Raw genomic sequence first — 20,885 nt, 5'->3', positions numbered from 1 at the left:
ATTCCAGTCATGCTGCCTCTGTAGAGCCAAATGATTGCTGGTAAAAGTGGAGAGAATCCCACCCAAATGATCTCCTGCTGGAGCAATTGCTTCCATTCATCAGATGTCAAGAGAGAGCATCTTTCCATATGACTCAGACTAGAACCTCCAGGAAAAACAAATGCTACACCTGAATTACTGAAATGCAGTGAAGCAAGAACTGAGTTGGAAAGATCTGAAAAGAAATTAGGCTCAAGATCAACAGTGGGGCAAAAACAAGACCTGGAAGGACAAGTAACAAGAGGAGAAGACACGGAAACATGCAGAAATGTGCTTCATGGAAGGAAACTTTGGGCAATGAATGCCAGGTGAAGTTAGGAGCAAGAAGGAAATAACAGGAGATGCTTCTGAATAGCTCCTCTGTGGTATGATGAGCATAATTTGACCTAATGAGACTCTCTAGAGTTTCTGATTTATGTAATGCAAAGATAGCTGCTCAGTGGTGGTCTGTGTAATGTTTACCTTTGAAAAGCCCTATGCTTTCTTGTCTTATTTTAAATTTAGACTTGTGGGCTCTTTCATTTTTGTCATGTCAGTTTGTTACTTTGTGGTACTGTGAGATGCTAAAAACAGACAAAATGGCCCTCTGCCAAGAAATAAATTCAATCACAGGGCGCCTGGGTGTCTCAGTCGGTTGAGCATCTGACTTGGGCTCAGGTCATGATCTCGCGGTCCGTGAGTTCGAGCCCTGCGTTGGGCTGTGTGCTGACAGCTCAGAGCCTGGAGCCTGCTTCGGATTCTGTGTCTCCTTCTCTCTCTACTCCTCTCCTGCTCATGCTCTGTCCCTCTCTCTGTCAAAAATAAATAAACATTTTAAAAAATTTAAAAAAAAAAGAAATAAATTCAATCACCTTTAAGGTTAAAAGGTGAAGGACACTGCCTGAAGTAGTAATTTTCCTCTTCAGCCTGAAGTTTTAAAAATATTTTTTTTTTCCCCCTCTGAGGCAGCTGGGTAGCTCAGTTGGTTAAGTGTCTGACTCTTGATTTCAGCTGAGGTCATGATCCCACATGTCGGGGCTCTCTCTGCCTCTCCCTGGCACTTGCTCTCTCTCAAAATAAGTAAACTTACAAAAAAAAGACTTTTCTCTTTCTTGTGCTTTTTCATTACTTCTTCACTTACATTGATTTGTGCAGACATTAAAATATCCTGTTTCTGTGTTCCCAATGATTGAGATGACATTGTTCCCCTGGTTTATAAAATTTAAGTGGATTGGGGAAAACACAATTTATGGGAAAAACTAAATTTCACAAAGGCTTGTATAAAGTTGAACATGTATGATGGTCCATTTCTCACATGTGCTAACCGGGCTTACATAGTGTGGTAGCTTTGGAGCCCGCCAGTCTCTGATGGCAATTGCCACTTGTTAGTTGTGTGACTTGACATTTGGGCATCAGTTTTTTGTTTTTGTTTTTTTTTTATCCATAACATGGAGATAATAAATAATGTCTACCTCTTAGAGTTGCTGTGGGGATGGAGTTGATATATATATATGTAAAGCACTTATTAGGACTAGGCTTTTATTATTATGCAATAGGTTATATAGTCTTACTCAGAGGAGTCACAAAAGTTAGATGTTATACCCACTTGAATACTTAGAAGAAATGTTTTAGGCAAAAAAATGTGATTTGATAGTATTTAAGTGATCTTTATTACGGTGTAAAAAATTCAGTTTCTTTTCAGGTTGCAAAATGTCCAAACACCAAACACTAAACAACATGGTTGAGATAGAGACCCTATTTGGCTTAGTTGGTAGCTAGAACTAACATATATTTAACACCAGCTTCTAAGAAAAAGCAAGTTTTAAGAAGCAAAGTGTTTGTCTTCACTTTATAACTTCTACTTAAAGGTTTGACCTTGCAGTAGGTATTTGTCATTTGGTGGCTGCCCAAAGTCCAAACCCCTTTCCTTTGTTCACAGAAAACCCCACTGTATGAATCTTGATGGGGAAAGCCAGAAATAGACCGTGCCTTATTTCTCTCCTCCTTGTGCCATGTGTAGAATCCTTCCAGGTATACAGTGTATGTTGGTTAAACTGAAAATATAAACAGGAAGAAGAAAAGTTTCACAACCAGGAAAAGCTACACAGTGAATCAGAGGTTATTCTCTGTTCACAAGTAACTCCACCGTGATTAACTGAGTATCTTTGGTCAAGTCACACAACTGGCTCAGTTAGTTACTGACTGGTTAATAGTTTCTGCATCAGTTTATGTGATATGTAAATGAACCCATTGATCTAAATGGAGTGATGTAAGGATTAATCAGTGAATGGAAATTAACTGGGGATATCCATATAAAATCATGTGTCTGTCATATACTAAAAAATATGTTTAGTTCACAAATATATATCCCATTGTGTTTTTGGATTGGTTTAGTTGAACTCCTAGAATTTTCTATGCTATATGTAGTTATAAACATTAATTTATTCTTTTTTTAAAGTTTATTTATTTATTTTTGAGAAAGAGAGAGAGCACAAGCAGGGGAGGGGTATAGAGAGAGAGAGGGAGACAGGAGACAGAGAATCACAAGCAGGCTCCATGCTATCAGCGCAGAGCCCAATGTGGGGCTTGAACTCACGAAACGCAAGATCATGACTTGAGCTAAATTCAAGAGTCAGACGCTTAACCAACTGAGCCACCCAGGTGCCCCTATTCTTCACACAATTATGAAAGTAAAATAAATGTTTTATCATGTGTCCAAATTCCATATTTCCAGTTTCTGAACATTTAGGAAATTTTCCTTCCTCAATCTTCCCTTTTACTTAATTAGGAATTTATTTAATAGTTACCACCTTTTTAAACTTTAATTAAATTATATATTTCCTACTTTTTTATTCCATATTCTTTGCTCTCCTTTAAGGGGCTTATGTAAATTCAGCTCCCATTTTTTTCTTTTTTTTTTCTTTTAAAAAAAATTTTTTTTTTTAACGTTTATTTATTTTTGAGACAGAGAGAGACAGAGCATGAACAGGGGAGGGGCAGAGAGAGAGGGAGACACAGAATCTGAAACTGGCTCCAGGCTCTGAGCTGTCAGCACAGAGCCTGATACGAGACTTGAACCCATGAACTGTAAGATCATGCCCTGAGCCCAAGTCAGAGGCTTAACCGACTGAGCCACCCAGGCACCCCCCATTTTTTTTCTTTAAATAGATGCCTTTCTTACCTCCCCCCACCTTGAGAAATGTGAATTAAAAATTTGCCATGACTGCTGTAATTACTATTTCAGTCCCCTCCAAATATTTCAACCCAGCTCTCCTAAAATATGTGATCCATGGCCACATAAGCCAACTTTATCTTTTAACACACAAACACCACCTCTAGAACAGAAACATTCACATCTACACACCTCTCTGCTTTATGCTTTCCCACTTTCATTAACCTCTGAGATTTTTGCAAAGAATAAATCACTAAAGCCAATAGACCAAATCCCCAATATGTGTGTGGCTCTCTAAAGCCAAGGTGATTTATGATGCTAAGTTTAAAACAAATATCACTGCTGCTTATTGATCTGCCTGCCATTTTATGGCTTTTCCTAATGAAATGAGACAGGAAAACATTTAATTAGAAGTGCACTAAATTTGGAAGACGTAAACGTCTTTAGTAATCTTTGAAAATTAAATACTGCATGTGTGGGAGAGCTACAGATGCCCTTCACTTCACGTAATAATGCTGCCATGCTCCTGACATCTTGAACATGAAAGGGATTTTTTAACATGAAGCTTGATTCTTTTTAAAATCTATCTCGAGGGGCGCCTGGGTGGCGCAGTCGGTTAAGCGTCCGACTTCAGCCAGGTCACGATCTCGCGGTCCGTGAGTTCGAGCCCCGCGTCAGGCTCTGGGCTGACCGCTCAGAGCCTGGAGCCTGTTTCGGATTCTGTGTCTCCCTCTCTCTCTGCCCCTCCCCCGTTCATGCTCTGTCTCTCTCTGTCCCAAAAATAAAAAAAAAAAAAACGTTGAAAAAAAAAATTTAAAATCTATCTCGAATCTTTTTGTAAAAACAGTGGAGGACTTTAAATTCAGCCTGGAAGGGAGGGCAAGACTCAGACAGTTAGAAGCAGAGGAGTAAGGAATTTCAGATAAGAAGAATGCCGTAATAAAAGCTGCAGGCCAGGAATGAGCCTAATGTTTTCCAGCAGTGATGAGGAGATGAGTTTGGCTGGTATGTAGAGTAAAGGGAAGAGAAGGGAAGCCAAGTTGGAGATCGGTGGAGGCAAGTACTCTGTGTTCTAGCCTGGGTTGGGGCTGAGGAAATTGCTCACTGCCCTGCAACTTTTTTCCGTTAGGACACCAACTGTATGGCACGATCCATCTACTGGGTAGATACATCTTTGCTCTTACTTAAGGCCACACTCATCCATTTGTGCATCAAATATTTATTAAGCTTTTTTCTGCAATGTGTTAGGCGGTGTTAGATGTTATTGAAGCAACAATAATAAACTAGCCATGTATCAGGCAATCGAGTGTCAAATAATCTGGAAAGGGAGATTGGATTTATATGTAAATAATCATGATAGGGGGCATTATGTGAGACACAAATTGCTTTGCCATTCAATAATATGAAAGGAAAAATGACATCTAGTTGATGTGCTTAGGGAAGACTCTTGCAGATGCACCACTTGCCCAGAACCTGGCAGAATAAGTAGAATTGTGGGTGTGGGAGAACATTCCAGAAAGAGGAAACAATTTGAACAAAGTTGGGAGGATATACAGATGCACTTCACTTCATGTAATAATGCTGCCATGCTCCTGAGATCTTAAACATGAAAGGGATTTTTTTAACGTGGGAGGGGAGGACAGGGGGTGTATCTAGTTAACACTTGGGACCAGAGGATGGATGAAAGAAATGGTGGGGATAAGAGGGAGTGGTATATGTCACCAAAGCCTTCAGGGTTTCATTTGTCTAGCTGAGGAACGACCACAGGGGTGATGTTGCTGCTGTGAATATTTCCAATTTGTTGGGTTTTCTCTTAAAACCAGCCGGCAATTTAAAGACCTAGAGCAGTGATATCTATTGAAACTTTAAATTGGAGACTAGTTAGCCCCTAACAACTATATTGGTTGCACCCAAGCAAATATCCTTTAGGCCTCACTATCTAACAGCGATATGAAAAGACGTTTAAGCAAACGTTATTATGGTTTCACTGAGTACAACTCAGAAGTGAGTTGATAAGACTCTCTGAAGCCAAAGGGCTGGCTTCTCAGGAACTTTCTGCCTCTAAAACAATAACAATGTAAAACTTCCTCTCTGAGGCTAAAATAGAAGAGGTAAAGAGATGTCTGCTCAGCAGGAAAAACTTGACAAGACTCTTCTATAGCATGGTCTAAATTTAGACTCAAATCTGAGAACAGGACTGCAGATCAAGTGTTTGTTTTCATTGCAAATTCCACATTCCCAGTTCGAATTGCCTTTAGTATCTTGTAGGATCTTTTCAAAGGCCCTCCTTCCCAGTCTGCATCTGCTTCCAGACTGTAGACACGCAGAGCTGTGTTTCCTGGCAAAGGATCATAAAAAGCAATCCCAGAAAGTTTGAGGAGAGAAACCTGGAAGGGAAGGTGGTCATTTGATGGTGATAACATCAGCTCTGGGGAAGATTTTTTTTCCCATAGCAAACCCTCCTCCCCAACCCCAAACTGCTCTTGTTCAGTTATTACAAGTTAATTCAGTTAATAACAGTTATTTAAGCTGATTTCTGGTTATGTGCAGAGGCTTGGGCTTCTTTCTTATCGCTTTCCTCCTTGCCACTCCTCTGTTTGTACCTTTCCTTTATCTTTTCCTCTCTGGCTAAAACAGAAAGTCCCAGTATCATGTGTTATGTGTCGAAGGGGAGGATGGAATGGGGGTGGGATGTGTTGGCTGAGGATGAAGGACAGTTGGGAAAAGCAGATATTTCAACATTGAAACTTTTGAGAATCCCCATTCCAACTGTACCTTTTCTTTCTTTCTGTATCCTTTGAGACAAGTGCTATATTTTTCTGCACCCCGAAGTTAATACTTACATCCCTGGCTTCTGAGGTAGTCTGCTTCCTCATATAAGTGTGTGGAAGGTACATCACAACTAACCCACTCACGGACTGCTCCATAGATCAGCTAATTAATTAATAACTACATAGTACTCTAAACTTGCTGATCATTCATTGCACAAATTCCAGAGATTATTATTTAATAACAAAAGTCTCCCTTAGTAAAAACACTGAAACTCGAGTTCTAACATGGAAAGAATCTGCAAAACCAAACCCTTTCCCCCCTGACACTGGAAGAAATCTAATATTAGTAAGCCATTTAGAGAAATATGAAGGAGTGAGGGGGAAAGGGAAAAACTTTTTGAGTTGCCAAGAAAATCAATTTAGTGAAAAACTTTCCTAAGGGAGAAAATGGGGAGGAGTGAAAGAAGGGAAAGAGTGCACGCATGGTCAGGATCATTATGTAGGACTAACACCTCCAAGCCAAGGAGGAACAAAGGATAGTTTTTGAAGTCTTTTGGAAGAGGATAAGGAGACCAGACGTACTCTGCAAACACATTCTTTAAGAAGAGTGTGTGGTTGTCCAGACATTCCATTCAACTTAGTGGCTATTCTGGAAAGAAATAAAGACAGTAGCTGCTGAAACAAGCAATCTAGAAGCATAAGAAAGTTAATATTCACAAAGGGAAAGTTGTCGAGGCTGGTCTCAGAATTATTGCTGTAAAGTGTAACAGTGAATTGCTGAGGGCTTTCCAGTACGCTTGGGGGGCTTCTCAAGCCAGATAAAATCTCCCCTCCCTCCATAGCTTCTAAAATTATTATTATCGTTAACATTATTTCTTTGGTTATAATGTATAATACATACTGATGAAACTTGGCACTACAAAGGAGAAGAAAAGTCTCAAGGCGCTGATAATCAAATCCTTCTTAACGTTTTCTCTGCACTGCCCAACTAGGGAAAGTGGTGGGTACTCCAACAAGATAATGATTTTTGGACAAAGTCTGTCTCCTAGGTGACGCTGAGTGATCCCAAGAAGGCCTCCCATACGTAGCTCCGCCTACTGAGTAAGGCAACAATCCTAATCGCCTGATCATGGAATGAATTGCCCCCAACATGATGAACTGCCCACCACTGGAAGGACTCAAACAGAGACAGGACAATAACATCCCTAAGAGGTTTTCTGCTCCGGCGGTAGATCAGACACATTGGTCTCCTGGGTCCCTGGTTTTTTGACCTTGGCAGCACATAACCAATGAAAATAAGAAATTCCATCTTTCGGTGACTTTGTTCTCAGGATTGAGAATTATAACTGCTGTTTAAAAGAATGCAAACAAACCTAACTGGAATGATTTGGAGATGGATGTGTTGTGAATGCCTTCTTAGAAGAACTTTTGTGCTTCTACTGTTTCCGTTTGCACTTCTGGTCCGTCTTTTCTTGCTCATCACTTAGAAGGATTTATTACAAAACAAGCTGTGCACCACACTGTTGGAAAGAACCCATTCCTTGCAGCTTGTTAGGGAAGTTGCAAGGCATACAAGTTTGTCTCCCAAGCCACAAAGGTAAACTTGCAAAACTTGTAGGCGCACAATAACATTTTCTAAAAATACAGACAGGTAGCCATTTATTGATTCATTTTTGTTTGTACTTCATTTATTTTAATTTTCATTGTAAAATAATGATACACAAAAGCACATATATACTCATCACATGAGACACCCTACCCATGACACTCTGCATGCTGCTCTCAGACTGCGTAGGTTTCTCTTTCTTTCAAAGCTGATCCTACCCTGAAATTTCTGTTACTCGCTTTATTGTTTTTCTTTATAGTTTTTATTGCCCATGCTTTTATTCTTAAATGATATATTGTTTAGAGTTGCCCATTTATGGAACAGAGCAAGTAGAATAATACTTTCATTTTGTTGCTTCTTTGCTTAACATTTTACTTTTTAGATTCATCCATGCCGATGTAATTGTATAGTAGTATTTCCTTGTCTCATTGTACCCCAATTATCTATTCCACCTTTGGCAAACCCTGGATTCTTGCTTTTTGCAATTAGAGCAATGCTGCCATAAAGATTCCTGTATGTATCTTTGATACAAGGACTTTTAGAGAGTATATATATGTAACATTGGAATTCCTGGATATTTGTGTATGTATGTTTCAACTGTCTAGGTAATACCAACCTTTTTCTAAAGGTGTTATGCATTTGAATTCCAACCAGCAGTCTGTCTGAACTCTTTTTGGTCACTCCATATCCTTGTTGACACAGCATTGAACAACTTTAACAATTTTTGCCATTCTGATGAGTGTGTGGTGGTATCTCACTTCAGACTTAATTTACGTTTTCCTGATTACTAATGGAACTAAACACCTTTTCATATGTTTATGGACAATTTGTGCATGGGTTTCCTTGTGTGAAATTCCTCATTGTTTCTTTGGCTCATTTTCCTACCAATTGCTAGACTTATTTGTTGATTCATATGAGTTCTTTATATACTCTAGATTCTACTATTCAGTGGATTATATATCTAGTGAATATATTCTAGAATGGATGCTTAGTTTTGTTTCATTTTGTTTTACTCTATTTTCTCTTTTAAAGAAAGTTTTTCTCTTTTAAAGAAGTTTTAGGGGCACCTGGGTGGCTCAGTCAGTTAAGCATCTGACTCGATTTCAGCTCAGGTCATGATCTCATGGTTCATGAGATTGAGCCCCATGTTGGGCTCTGCACTGACAGCATGGAGCCTGCTTGGGATTCTCTTTCTCCTTCTTTCTGTCCCTCCCCCCTCAAAATAAACAAACTTTTTTTAAAAAAAGTGCTAACTTAGGGGCGCCTGGGTGGCTCAGTCGGTTAAGCGTCCGACTTCGGCTCAGGTCGTGATCTCACAGTCCGTGAGTTCGAGCCCCGCGTCAGGCTCTGTGCTGACAGCTCGGAGCCTGGAGCCTGTTTCAGATTCTGTGTCTCCCTCTCTCTATGACCTTCCCCCATTCATGCTCTGTCTCTCTCTGTCTCAAAAATGAATAAACGTTAAAAAAAAGAATTTAAAAAAATAAAATAAAAAGTGCTAACTTAAAAGTAGTCAAATCTTTTTCTTTATCGTTAGTGCTTTTTGTACCTCAATACTTTCCTACCCAGAATTTGTTAACATAATCTCCTCTATTGCCTCCTAAAAGTTATATATCACATATCACATTGAATATTAGTTGCCTTTGATTATAAGAAACATCACAATTTCGGGGATGCCCAAGTGGCTCAGTCAGTTTTGCGTCCGACTTCGGCTCAGGTCATGATCTCGCAGTTCATGGGTTCGAGCCTAGTGTCAGACCCTGTGCTGACAGCTCAGCTTCGGATTCTGTGTCTCCCTCTCTCTCTGCCTCTTCCCTGCTCGTGCTCTGTCTCTGTCTCTCAAAAATAAATAAATGTTAAAAACAACTTTTAAAAAGAAAAAAAAAACCACAATTTCAGAAATGACAAAAAGAACAAGAAAGTATATCCTTGAAATGATGACAGCAAAGCAAATTTGTTTTTCTTTTATGGAAAACTTAATCCAACTAAGGCTAATTTGGGGAAATGCCATAGAATAGAGTCCAAATTCTTTTCCATGTGGATAATCAGCTGCCTCCTCACCATTTATCACAAAGTCCACCTTTCCCCCAGTGATCTGACTTGCTACCTCTACCATGTATCAAGTGACTATATATCCTGGGTCTCTTTCTGGGCTATTTTGTTTGGTCTATTTGTCTATCCCTGTCCCAATACCGCCTTTACTGATTACTATAGGTTTCCTATATAACAGTGTAATTCCTTCCTCTGTGTTCTTCAAGAGTTTCTTAAAGAAGAGACCTCTGGGGGCACCTGGATGCTCAGTCGGGTAAGCGTCTCACTTCAGCTCAGGTCATGATCTCACAGTTCGTGGGTTTGAGCCCCGCGTCAGGCTCTGGGCTGACAGCTCAGAGCCTGGAACCTGCTTCTGATTCTGTGTCTCCCTCTCTCTCTGCCCCTCCCCTGCTCACACTCCGTCTCTCTCTCTCTCTTAAAAATAAATAAACATTAAACAAATTTCTTTAAAAAAAAAAAGAAGAAGAGATCTCTGTTGGGGTTTTGAATGGAAATGCATTGAATCTCTAGGTCAATTTGTGGAAAATTAGTATTTTTATGAAATTGGGTTTTTCTATCCGTAAATATCGTATTTCTTTAATTAGGTATTCTTCATAGCTTTTCAGTGAAGTTTCAGAATTGTCTTTATAAAAATCTTGCACATATTTAATTAGAAACATTTCATTAAAAAATTTTTTTTAATGTTTATTTATTTTTGAGAGAGAGAGAGAGACAGAGCGTGAGCAGGGGAGGAGCAGAGGGAGAGGGAGACACAGAATCCGAAGCAGGCTCCAGGGTCAGCACAGAGCCTGACACGGGGCTCGAACTGACAAACCGTGAGATCGTGACCTGAGCCGAAGTCGGATGCTTAACCAACTGAGCCACCCAGGCACCCCTAGAGTTATTCTTAAGTACTTTGGTTTTTGATACTGTACAGGAAGAAAAAGTTTTCCTTGACCCTCTTAGGGTCCCAGGCTGGGTGGGAAAATTAACCTGACAAAGACAGATTAACAGGAGAAAAGCATACACATTTATTTCAGTTTTACATGATGTGGGAGTGTTCATAAGGAAATGAAGACCTGAAGAAACAAGTTAGAAACTTGTTAGAATCCTAGGAAACTAGTATTTTTGTGCTAGGTTTGATAAAGAGTGGGCAGTCACATAGAAATATAGCAGGTTAAGGAGTATGCAGTAATTATAGTAAACATTGTCATCTTCTTAAAAAATCATTTCTGTGTATTGCTGGAATATATAGATGCTAAATGACTTTTGTATATTAGCTTTTGTACCCACAATATTTCTCAACTCTCATGTTCATCTCAATAGACTATGTACATATTTTTTTGAATTCCTTACACACACTGTCATGTCATTGTGATTTCTTCCTTTCCAGTCTATATATATTTTATTTCTTTTTCTTGCCTTACTCCTTTCTTTAGTTCTCCTAGTATAATATTGAGTAGAAGTGGAAGTGCCAGCATACTTTTCTTGTTCCCCATTTTATTTTCTTGTTCCCCAATTTAAAAAGGAATCGTTATTTATGATATTTATTGTAAATTGTGTAAATACCTTTTATCAAAGAAAATATTCCTAGTTTATTATGAAATTCTTCTGGGTGGATATTGAATTTTATCAAAGGCTTTTCCTGCATTTCTGAGATCATCGTATGATTTTTCTCCTTTAACCTTTAATATGGTGAATTACATTAATTGATTTTCTCATCTGAAACTAACCTTAAATTCCTGGGTGAATCAATTTGGTTATAATGTATTATATTGCTGACCATAAATTGATGAAATTTTGTTTAGGAGTTTTATGTCTGTATTTATGAGTGAGATTGGCCTGAAATATCTGTTTCCCACATTCTCCAAGTCAGATTTTGGCATAAGGTTATGCTAGCCTCATAAAATGAGTTAAGGAATAATCTTTCTTTTTCTTTTTTCTTTTTTTTTTAATATTTCATGTTTAAGTAATCTCTACACCCAATATGGGGCTTGAACTCACAACCCCAAGATCAAGAGTTGCATGCTCTACTGACTGAACCAGGCAGGTGTCCCTAATCTCTCTTTTTCTATATCCTAGAATAGATAGTGTGAGATTAGGATTATTTATTCCTGGAATGTTTGGTAGAAGTCACAGGTAAAATTGTTTCAGCCTAGATTTTTCCCTGCAGAAAATATTTAACAGTAGATTCAAGTTCCTAAATGGTTATTAGTCTAATCTTGTTTTCTCTTTCAGTTTTATTAACTTATATTTCTTGGAATTTTCCACTTCACCTAAATTTTCATATTTAATTCACCTAAAAAGATTCACAGGGTTTTTTAAATCTTTAATTTCTGTATCATGTGTGATTATAACTTTTTCTTTATTTCTCACATTGTTGTGCCTTCTCTTTTTTCCTTGATCATTTTTACTAGAGGTTTGTAAAATGCATTAGTCTTTCACAAATCCAGTTTTTAGCTTAGTTAGTCCTTTCCATTGTATGTCTGTGTTTAATTTTATTATTTTCTTATTTTTCATCATTTTATTTCTTCTATTCTATTTCACTTTATTTTACTATTGTTTTTCTAACTCTTTTACTCTTCATATTTCAAACTATTTTCTCTTCTAACATAAGCTTTTAGGTCTATAAATTTAACTACTTCTTTAGTTTTATCTCCCAACTTTTTACATATAGTATCAAATATTTAATACATAGCATTTATATATTGTCAGATTTCCATAATGATTTGCTTTTTGATCCATGAGTTTCCAAATAAATGGGTATTTCTAGTTATCGTTAAAAAAAAAAATAGATGCTTTTTTTAAATCTTTTTTTTTGAGAGAGAGAGAATGCATGTGCTTGGAGTGGGGGGAGGGGCAAAGGGAGAGGGAAAGAGAGAACCCAAGCAGTCTCCATGACAAGCATGGAGCCCCATGTGGGACTTGATCTCATGACCCTGAGATCATGACCTGACCCAAAATCAAGAGTCGGATGCTTAACAGACTGAGCCACCCAGGCGCTCCCACAAAAAATTGATTCTTGATTTAATTGCATTGCAGTAAGAAAATATGGTTTTTGTGATATAAAAATTTCAAAATACGTTGAATCTTGCCTTATGGCTCAATCAGTGATCAACTTTAGTGAGGTTTTTGGGTGGGCTCAAAATTAATTGATTTTTTTTTTTTTCCTAATTCTATGATTTTGCATTTGGGATCCCACCTTTACTGGGACCTTCACTTAAACTGCATGTTCAAAGCAGACACTCGGGGTTTCACTTCTGCCCCTGAGGCCCCCAAGGCTGCAAACACTAATAGTCAAATTCACTAGCTTCAGCAAATACCTTCCAGGCAAAAGTTGACTTTGAACTCTGCTTACCCCACTCGTTTCTGGCCTTTACTCTGTCCTAGTGCTAGTTTTTAACTTCTTGCCAGTTTATAGATGCCTTCAAGAATATATTTTAAAATATTTTACCCTCTATTTTTGTTGCTGTTATTTTAATTGAAAAAGTCCAGACATTTAGCTGACCATATTACTAAAAATGGAAATGCTTAGTTTTATTTTTCATCAAAGATTTATTGGGCACCTACTATGTGAGGAATAAGATCTATAATTGTGATCTGTATCCAAGGTGAACTAGTAACATGAGAAAAAGAGACATTGGGGTAGGATAGTGGGGGCAACAATCGGTGGTGAAAATGGGTGGTTAAAAATACAGGTTTGGGAGAAAGCATGCCTATGGATGAAACCTAGGGTCACTGCTTACTCTCTGTGAGACTTGAGGCAAGTCACTCAAAGTCTCTGTGCCTCAGTTCCTTTGTGTCAATAAATTGGTGTTAATGATAGAGATAACTCATAGGCTTGTAGTTAGAATTTTTAAAAGAACTGAGCATATAGTGATGGCCCAGAAAATGCTACATAGTCTTTGTCCGTGAAAGGATTTCAACCTAAAATGGAACTGGAGGATATGAAATGGAGAATCTCACTCATGCACCCTCAGAACAGAACTTAAGAACTCAGAGGCTGATTTCCTGTAAATGCCTGGTTTACAGAAGACTGAGACTTATTTTCTGACCAGTGAACATCTGCCAAGAGTCCTTCCCCATCCTCAAGCCAATGAACTTACTGCTTGGACCCTGGCTGGACTTCCTCTTCTTTGCACTCCTTGCCCATAAAATGGACTCACTCCTCAATGGACTTGCTTGTAGCTGTAGCACAAGTTTCCCAAATTGTAATTCTTCTGCTATTCCTAGATAACCTCAAGTTCTGGTTATTTGAGATTGACTCACTTCACTTTATTGAGATTGACAGTCCTCACAGAAGAGATGCATAAACTGGGAATAACAAAGTTATTTTTCTAAGGTTTAATCACCTTCCATGGGAGCTGCCAAGGGGAGGGCATAAAAACCACCTCCCTTCCCACTCCAAGCTGGGAAGACTTGGTTTTTATTCTAGGGAAAATCTCTCCACTTCTGAGTTGCCTTAAAGAGAACCCTTTTCACTGGCCCTGTCCCTCCTGACTTAGATCAGTCCCTCAGCGAGTTTAGAGTGTTGGGAATTAGAGACATAAAGGAAACGTCTTGCAGGCCACTTCTGCTTTCCAGAAGTTTATTGAGACAAGCACAATGCCTGGCTATATTGTTAAAATGGGGTGGGAGGGGTGGGAAGGAGAAAGAAGAAAATGCATGGAGAAAAATAGAAGTTAATATTTCAAAAATTATCCTGTTTCAAAAGGAATGGCAAAAGCATATGAGATGGGAGGTGCAGGAGAGAAAATTGGAGAGAAAGAGAACACCCTGGATACCATGGTAGGGAACTTGGACTTTTCCTCTAGGCACGGATGGCCAATAGCTTGTGCTACAGTCAGATCTGCAATTCAGAGTGGAGGCTACTGGAGGGCAGAAGACCAGCTCAAATATGTCTATGATGGATAAGAGACGTGGCAAGGGCCTGATTGCTAGAGGGGTGAGAACACATGGCTGTGCAACTGCAGAAGACCTTGCAAGTGGCCAACATGGCAGTTCTGCAGAGAGCCTTAGAGTAGAAATGAACAGACTTGATGTACATGGAATGAGGTAGAGGGAAATGAGACTCCCTCCTAGTTTTTTTCTGACCAGGACGACTAGATGAGTGATGGCGTATTAGCCAAGATAGGAGATTCAGGAGGAGCAGGTTTAAAGAAGCAAACACGATGGGCATGAATTGGATATCACTGTGGGCCACGCTGGTAGAGGAGATGTCTAAAGTCACCAAGCACAGGCCTGAGGCTCTCAGAGGAGTTTCTGGCTGATTGGAGGAGGAGGGAGTTTCAAGAAGGAAATCGTGGTCAACTGTGTCTTACCCTACGGATTGTGAGAGAGAAGACTGAAAGAGATCTACTGTATTTGGCAACCAGAAGGTCATTGCTGACTTTAGCTGGAGCAGTTTCAGGGGAGGAAGAGGACCAAAGCAGAAGGAAGACTGAAGAAGTGAAAAAGCAGAGACTCCTCTTTCCAGGTAGCTTGGCTGGGGAGTGAAGCTGTGATATAAATTGATTGCCTAAGAAGGAACAAAGGAACAAGAAAGTCTTCTGCTTCTTTTCCTCCTTCCCTCGCCTCCTCTTCCCCCACCTCTTCCTTTATCTTAAGTGGTGGGAGAAGCCTGAGTCTTCTGAAGCTAAGGGATGAATCCAGAGTTGAGCAAGGGGGGACAACTAGCAGAATGAGGATCCCCCATGGAGCTGGAAGGTGGTGGGGTCAGAGGACAGGTGAAGGAAGATATTCCTTCCTCTGACATTCCAGTGGAGTGGGTGGGATTTGGTGGTTCCCAACAGACTTCTTAGGCATCAGGGGAAGGAAATGAAGGGATATCATGCAACGAATATTTAGTGAGTCCCTACTTTGCTTAAGTGGTGTTGTAAATTAGGTAGGCACCAGAGAATGAGGAAATATTAGAAATGCGAGTCATTCAGAGTGAGGTATCAAACCTAAGGTTGTTTGGAGGAAGGGAGGAGATATCTAGGTCTTCCTGAATGATGAAAGGAAGGAAGCTTGGTAGAATATTTCCCTTCCTAGGCAGGAGGTAGTGAAAATAGCCTGAGAGAAACAGGAAAAGTCTAAAGCAGGAAAAATGGAAGAAAGGAAAGAGAGCAAACAGTAACCGCATGTTCCAGGTTCCAGACATTAAGCTAAATTAGGCACTCTGTAGGCAAACCAATCCTGTGAGAAAGGCATTAATATTTCCATCTTACTGATGTACAAAGTGAGGATCCAGCTCTTTTCCTCTCTTCAATTCCACTTTTTCATAGTGGAGTAAAATGCTTTGAAATAATGGAGCAGAAATTCCAGTTCTTGTCTTTCTAAATTTTTATTCACTTGGAAGCCAGGTGAAAGGCACAGAAAAGAGGAAAATTCCTAGTGTGCTTAGGCCAGTGAAACTATCTAGTCTTCATAGGGCCTTGGTTAAGGATGGGGCAAAGCTTGGCTGATGAGAAAGAGGCCGAAGGAACTTAGATGAGGAAGTGGTTGCCCTTGTTCCTCCTGCAGAACCACAGGGGGTTCCTGAGACTGGAAGCCGGTTTCCTGGGTCCCAGCCCAACCCAGCCACACTCCATCTGTGGGAAAAAAATTGTGCAGCCGCTGGGCTCACCACGCAGGAGCTTTACATTAGTGCCTATTTTCCAAGATCCTCAAAGTTATATAAATTATCATTATCAGAATGCGTACTGAGAAACTAACTGACGTTTGTAAGTAACACATATACTTCCATTCATAACTTTCAATAATAGGCTGCAAAAAGATAAAAACCGTGTGCGGTAATATGGTTTCGGCAATCCCTTTCTTAAAAAAAGTGTATTTTAAAATATGTAATGGGATTGGGGAGGAGAAGGGTGGGGAGAATAACCAAACAGGCGAAGTAGCTACTGTTGATCAAAAGTGGATTAAAAAGCATTCAACTGTATACCTTTCTTTGCACTTTAATACTTCTTTTTTGGCAGTCGGGCTCTAAGTTCCACGTGACGCGCCACATGGTTGCCATGGAGACTAGCAGAAACTTTTTTTAGAAAAGTATCCCTAGCATTGCCCTGCGCAAGAAAGAGGCAGTGCCCCCTGGCCGGGAAGCGCAGGAGACAAGCAGCCGCCACGGCGCATTCGGCGGCGCTGGCCAGGGAGGGAGGCCGCTAGGGTGTCGCGCGGCCGGGAGGCGGCGGCCGAGCGCGGCGTCACGTGGCCGGGGAGGGGCCTGCGCGCCGCCCGCCCGCTCGCCCGCCCCTCGGCTACCGCCGCCGCCGCCGCCGCCGCCGCAGCCGCCGCAGCCGCCGCCGCGTCCCATTCATGAGGGCCGCCCGGCTCGGCTGCGGCCCAGGCGGCTCCCGAGGCAGCGGCGGCGGCGGGCGCCTGGGCCTCGCGCGCGTCCTCGCACGGCCCCGCCCCCTCAGCCTCCGACGAGCCCGCCTTGCGAGGCCGGTCCTCACCGTCGCCGTCCAGCCACCGCCTCCCGTCGGCCGCCCGCGGGCGCCGTTGCGGGTTGGGAGCCGAGCCAACGCAGGTAAGCGGACGCCGAGCCGGGGTCCTCGCGCCGCTGCGCCGCCTCCCCCCCCCCCCCCCCCCCCCCCGCCGCCGCGGCTCGGGCTCCGCGGCGGGCGTCGCGTCTCTGCGCTCGGGGCGGCTGGGGTCGCCAACTCGGTGCGGTGCCTCTCTGACGGAGGCCGGGACCCCTGCCCCCGCCTCGCCGCCGCCGTCACGTAGACGCGGGCCCCGCCGGCGCCGTGGCAGGACGGGTTTGCGGGGTCGGCTGGGACCGGCTGGTGCGGGGTGAACGTGAGGAGGGGGACGTGAAGACTGAAACATGCGGGTGCCCCCGCCGCTGCCCGAGGTGATAGTCACTTCAGAACCCCCAACTCGCGGGTTTCTGGCGTAAAGGCTGGAGCGGAGGCCGAAGTGACGCTTGGCCGAGCCGCGCACGCCGAGGAAAGCGCGGCTGGAGCGAGGAAAGCGCGGCTGGAGGCCGCGTCTCCATCCCGCCCCCGGCCCTGGGGGAGGGGGCGCCCGAGGCACGTGATCGCATTCAATCCAGGGCTAGGAAGTTGCTGTTATTTCTCTGCAGCGGTTCGTTTGCCCTGTGTCTCCACCTCCAGGTTGTAGACCCGGTCCTTAGTGTGAGTAATTTTTCCCTTCGCAACACCCCCCCCTTCCCTCGGTAAATCTCAATTTTTATGGAACGTATTAAGATACAGTTTTATATAGTAAGGGCTTCTCTCTCAACTTTTAACCCGGCGGATCACCATTTTCTCCACTCTTGCGAACAAATTAAGACTGTTCTCGTTGAAAATTTGGGATGACATTTTGAAGGCATACTGAACAGGCAGAAAGATAACCCTTCCTTGCAGAAAGTGCTGGAACTCTGAATATTTGGAAATGCTCTGAAGTATTACTTAACAGACCGCTATACTAATTTTAAAGGTACATCGGGGGATTATTTTTCCAATCCTGTTTGTTTTGTTTGTTTTAAAGTGAAAAAGAGTCACTTATCTTGGTGTCAGGCCAGGCCCTGTTGAAGCTCTGCCCAATAGAAATGTTCTGTAAGTGTTACCGTTTATTAAAACTTGGTCTGGGGGCGCCTGGGTGGCGCAGTCGGTTAAGCGTCCGACTTCAGCCAGGTCACGATCTCGCGGTCCGTGAGTTCGAGCCCCGCGTCAGGCTCTGGGCTGCTGGCTCGGAGCCTGGAGCCTGTTTCTGATTCTGTGTCTCCCTCTCTCTCTGCCCCTTCCCCGTTCATGCTCTGTCTCTCTCTGTCCCAAAAATAAATAAAAAACGTTGAAAAAAAAAAATTAAAACTTGGTCTGGCTGGTTCATAATGCTTTGACAATACAAAGTCAAATTTTAAATACATTTAAATACAAATTAAAAAAAATCGTATTAAAATGTATTAAAAATACATTTAAAAAAATTAAATACACATTTAGTGGCCCATATGGTTGATATGTTGATGGTCTCATATTGATCTTAGCGGCTTAAGCACGTAAAGTATGGCAGATAATGCTGAGATGGGGAGAGACAGGGCCCACAAGGTGCAGGGGAAGGATTCAGGTGGTCCCCTAGTGCAGCATCCTCACTTTTCATGAAGGGCAGTCAACCTCAGGCCATACCCAGCCAGTGTATAAAAAGCAGTCCTAAGGCCACCTGTGAAAGAGCACTGGCCAGGGAGTGTGGCTTCTTCCTTCCAGTTAAATATGCAGTTGATTGTGATATATCAGACTGAAGTATCTCCATGTCCGAATGTTGATAGAGACGGCCATACTAGAATGCTAGAAATGAAACGATAGATTCTGTCTTAAAACGTGATGGCACAGTTGAGAGCCAACAGAGAAGCTTTATGTTTAAGAGGAACTGGAAACGGGAGCATTTGAAAACCATTCAACACTATAGTAAAGCTACTGTGAAGAAACAATTAAGAGAGTCAGCTGGGCATTGTGTCCTTCATTGCTCCAAGAATGTAGCAATAAAGATACTCATCGCCCTGTATTGTAATTTTTGGTTTACTGACTGGACTGTCGCCTGCACTAGACTGAAAGTCCTTGAAGGCCAGACTCTGGTAGGTGCCTGGTACCAAATGCTGAGCCAGCTTTTAGAAGAATCTCCATGGAGGGCTGTTGAACAAAGATAGAAAGCAGCAGTCAGTCTTTGTGTCCTTACCAGTGACCTGAGAGCTGGTGGCACTTCCTGTACACTCAACTTTCCTGAATTGTGAGCTTTGGTTGAATGATCCTGATGGTGCCATGCATTAGAGGTGGTAAAAGGTTAAATTAAGCTCATGAGTATTACAGGGAACATTTTGCAATGTTTAGTTTAAATATTAATATTTAGTTTAAATATAGCTTGGTTCTCTGTGTCAACAGCTATTCCCTCTGGGTATGCCTTTTTTTTTTTTTTTTTTTTTTTTTTTTAGTAATTTCTTCATATAAGGCAACACGGTAACACTTAGCTGGAAGCTTTGTCTTGTTGGGAGATAGATACAGCTACCTTTCTTAGGTGCTTAGTAATGTAAGTCAGGAGGTTTTTCTTGAAGTCTAATTTAAGTCCACCTGCCTTTAATTTAAATCCTACCCTTTTTGCTCTGACCCTAATAGTTGTCACGGTTTGTGTGTGTATGTGTGTGCATATTAACTTAAGCCAGTCAATGGCTAGACAGTGGTTGGGACCTTTATTTTGAAAGCCCCTTTTTATCTGTTTTATTCCCTTCATTTATGAGATGTTGTATTTCTGGCTGAGCCCCAGAGTCTTCTGAACTGTCATTTGCCTTCTTCATAATGAAATAACTCACAAGTTGGTAGGCAGAACCTCTAGTTGGCAGAATCCTATATAAATTGTCTTATTAAAACTTGGAAGATAATTATTATAGGCTGGAGTAGTAAACTTTATGGCTGTATCAGAAGGCATTCAAAGAAGATTCCTCGGTGACTTTGCTAACAATGAACTGCACTTTTTGGTATCCACTTCCCTTGCTGTCTGCTGTCGGTTTGATTCTTTTAGTAACACAGTGTCACTATTACAAATGCTAAATGCTTTACATGTGTACTCTCCTTTAGTCTTTAAGACAAATGTGTGCTCACCCAGGGAGGTCCAGATGAAGCAGCTAGGTATCTCTGAGAGTCCGTGGCAACCTATGTGTTGGGGGTGCCATTCCAGCTCTGCTGGCCTCACCTCTGGCCGCCTTGCTCTCCTGACCAGCCACAGGAAGCTTGGCCCAGATGGTCCACCTCTGCTCTAAAATGCTGAGACTGGATGATTCTGCTGTAAGTTTTCAGTCTATAAAGAAGGAAGGGGAAGAAAAAAAGAATGTTAGGAGATAAGCTGTGCTGCAATGCAAGATAAGCCCAAAATGTGACTTTTAGGATTAGAATAATGATAAGATACACATTTTTAAAAATTTGATTCACTGACTACAGTTTAGAATCTTTTTCTTCTAAAGCCCTTGAATGCCAAATTTCTGTCATCCTGTATTTGTCAGTTTAGGTTGGTGTTAAAATTATTACTAAAAAAATGAGGAAGGAGCCAGAAATCCTTGAACTTGTAAAGTGTAACAAAAGTTACAGCATTGGCTCCTTGTGCTACCTTCATTTTACCTATGTACAAAGAGGGTCTAGCTGAAAGTCAGGTGACTTGTGTGTTAGAGGATCTTTTAACTTTTATTTAGGTCAAATATATAATTTGAGAGACTACATAAATGTGTTGGAAAAATGGAGGGCTCAGAGATCTTTTAAAAGTCCATTTAGAATCCGTGTAGTTATCTTTGTGATCTTTGAATTTAGAACTTTATTATGTGATGTTT

The 20,885-nt window shown here is 41.4% G+C and overlaps 1 protein-coding gene across 1 annotated transcript in view; it reads left to right on the top strand.

The window, feature by feature from the left end:
- Nucleotides 1–16,970: 16,970 nt before the first annotated feature.
- The window catches only part of LPIN2 (lipin 2), an 86,450-nt gene continuing 82,535 nt past the window's right edge, over nucleotides 16,971–20,885 (top strand). Inside the window, exon 1 of the mRNA XM_058692581.1 lies at nucleotides 16,971–17,102. The gene's annotated coding sequence lies outside the window, so the exon portion shown is untranslated. The remainder of the gene's footprint in view (nucleotides 17,103–20,885) is intronic.

The sequence above is a fragment of the Neofelis nebulosa genome, chromosome 11 (assembly GCF_028018385.1).
Source record: "Neofelis nebulosa isolate mNeoNeb1 chromosome 11, mNeoNeb1.pri, whole genome shotgun sequence".
NCBI classification, from domain to species: domain Eukaryota; kingdom Metazoa; phylum Chordata; class Mammalia; order Carnivora; family Felidae; genus Neofelis; species Neofelis nebulosa.
Note: the sequence above shows the minus strand (reverse complement) of the source record. Positions and strands in the feature narration are given on the sequence as shown.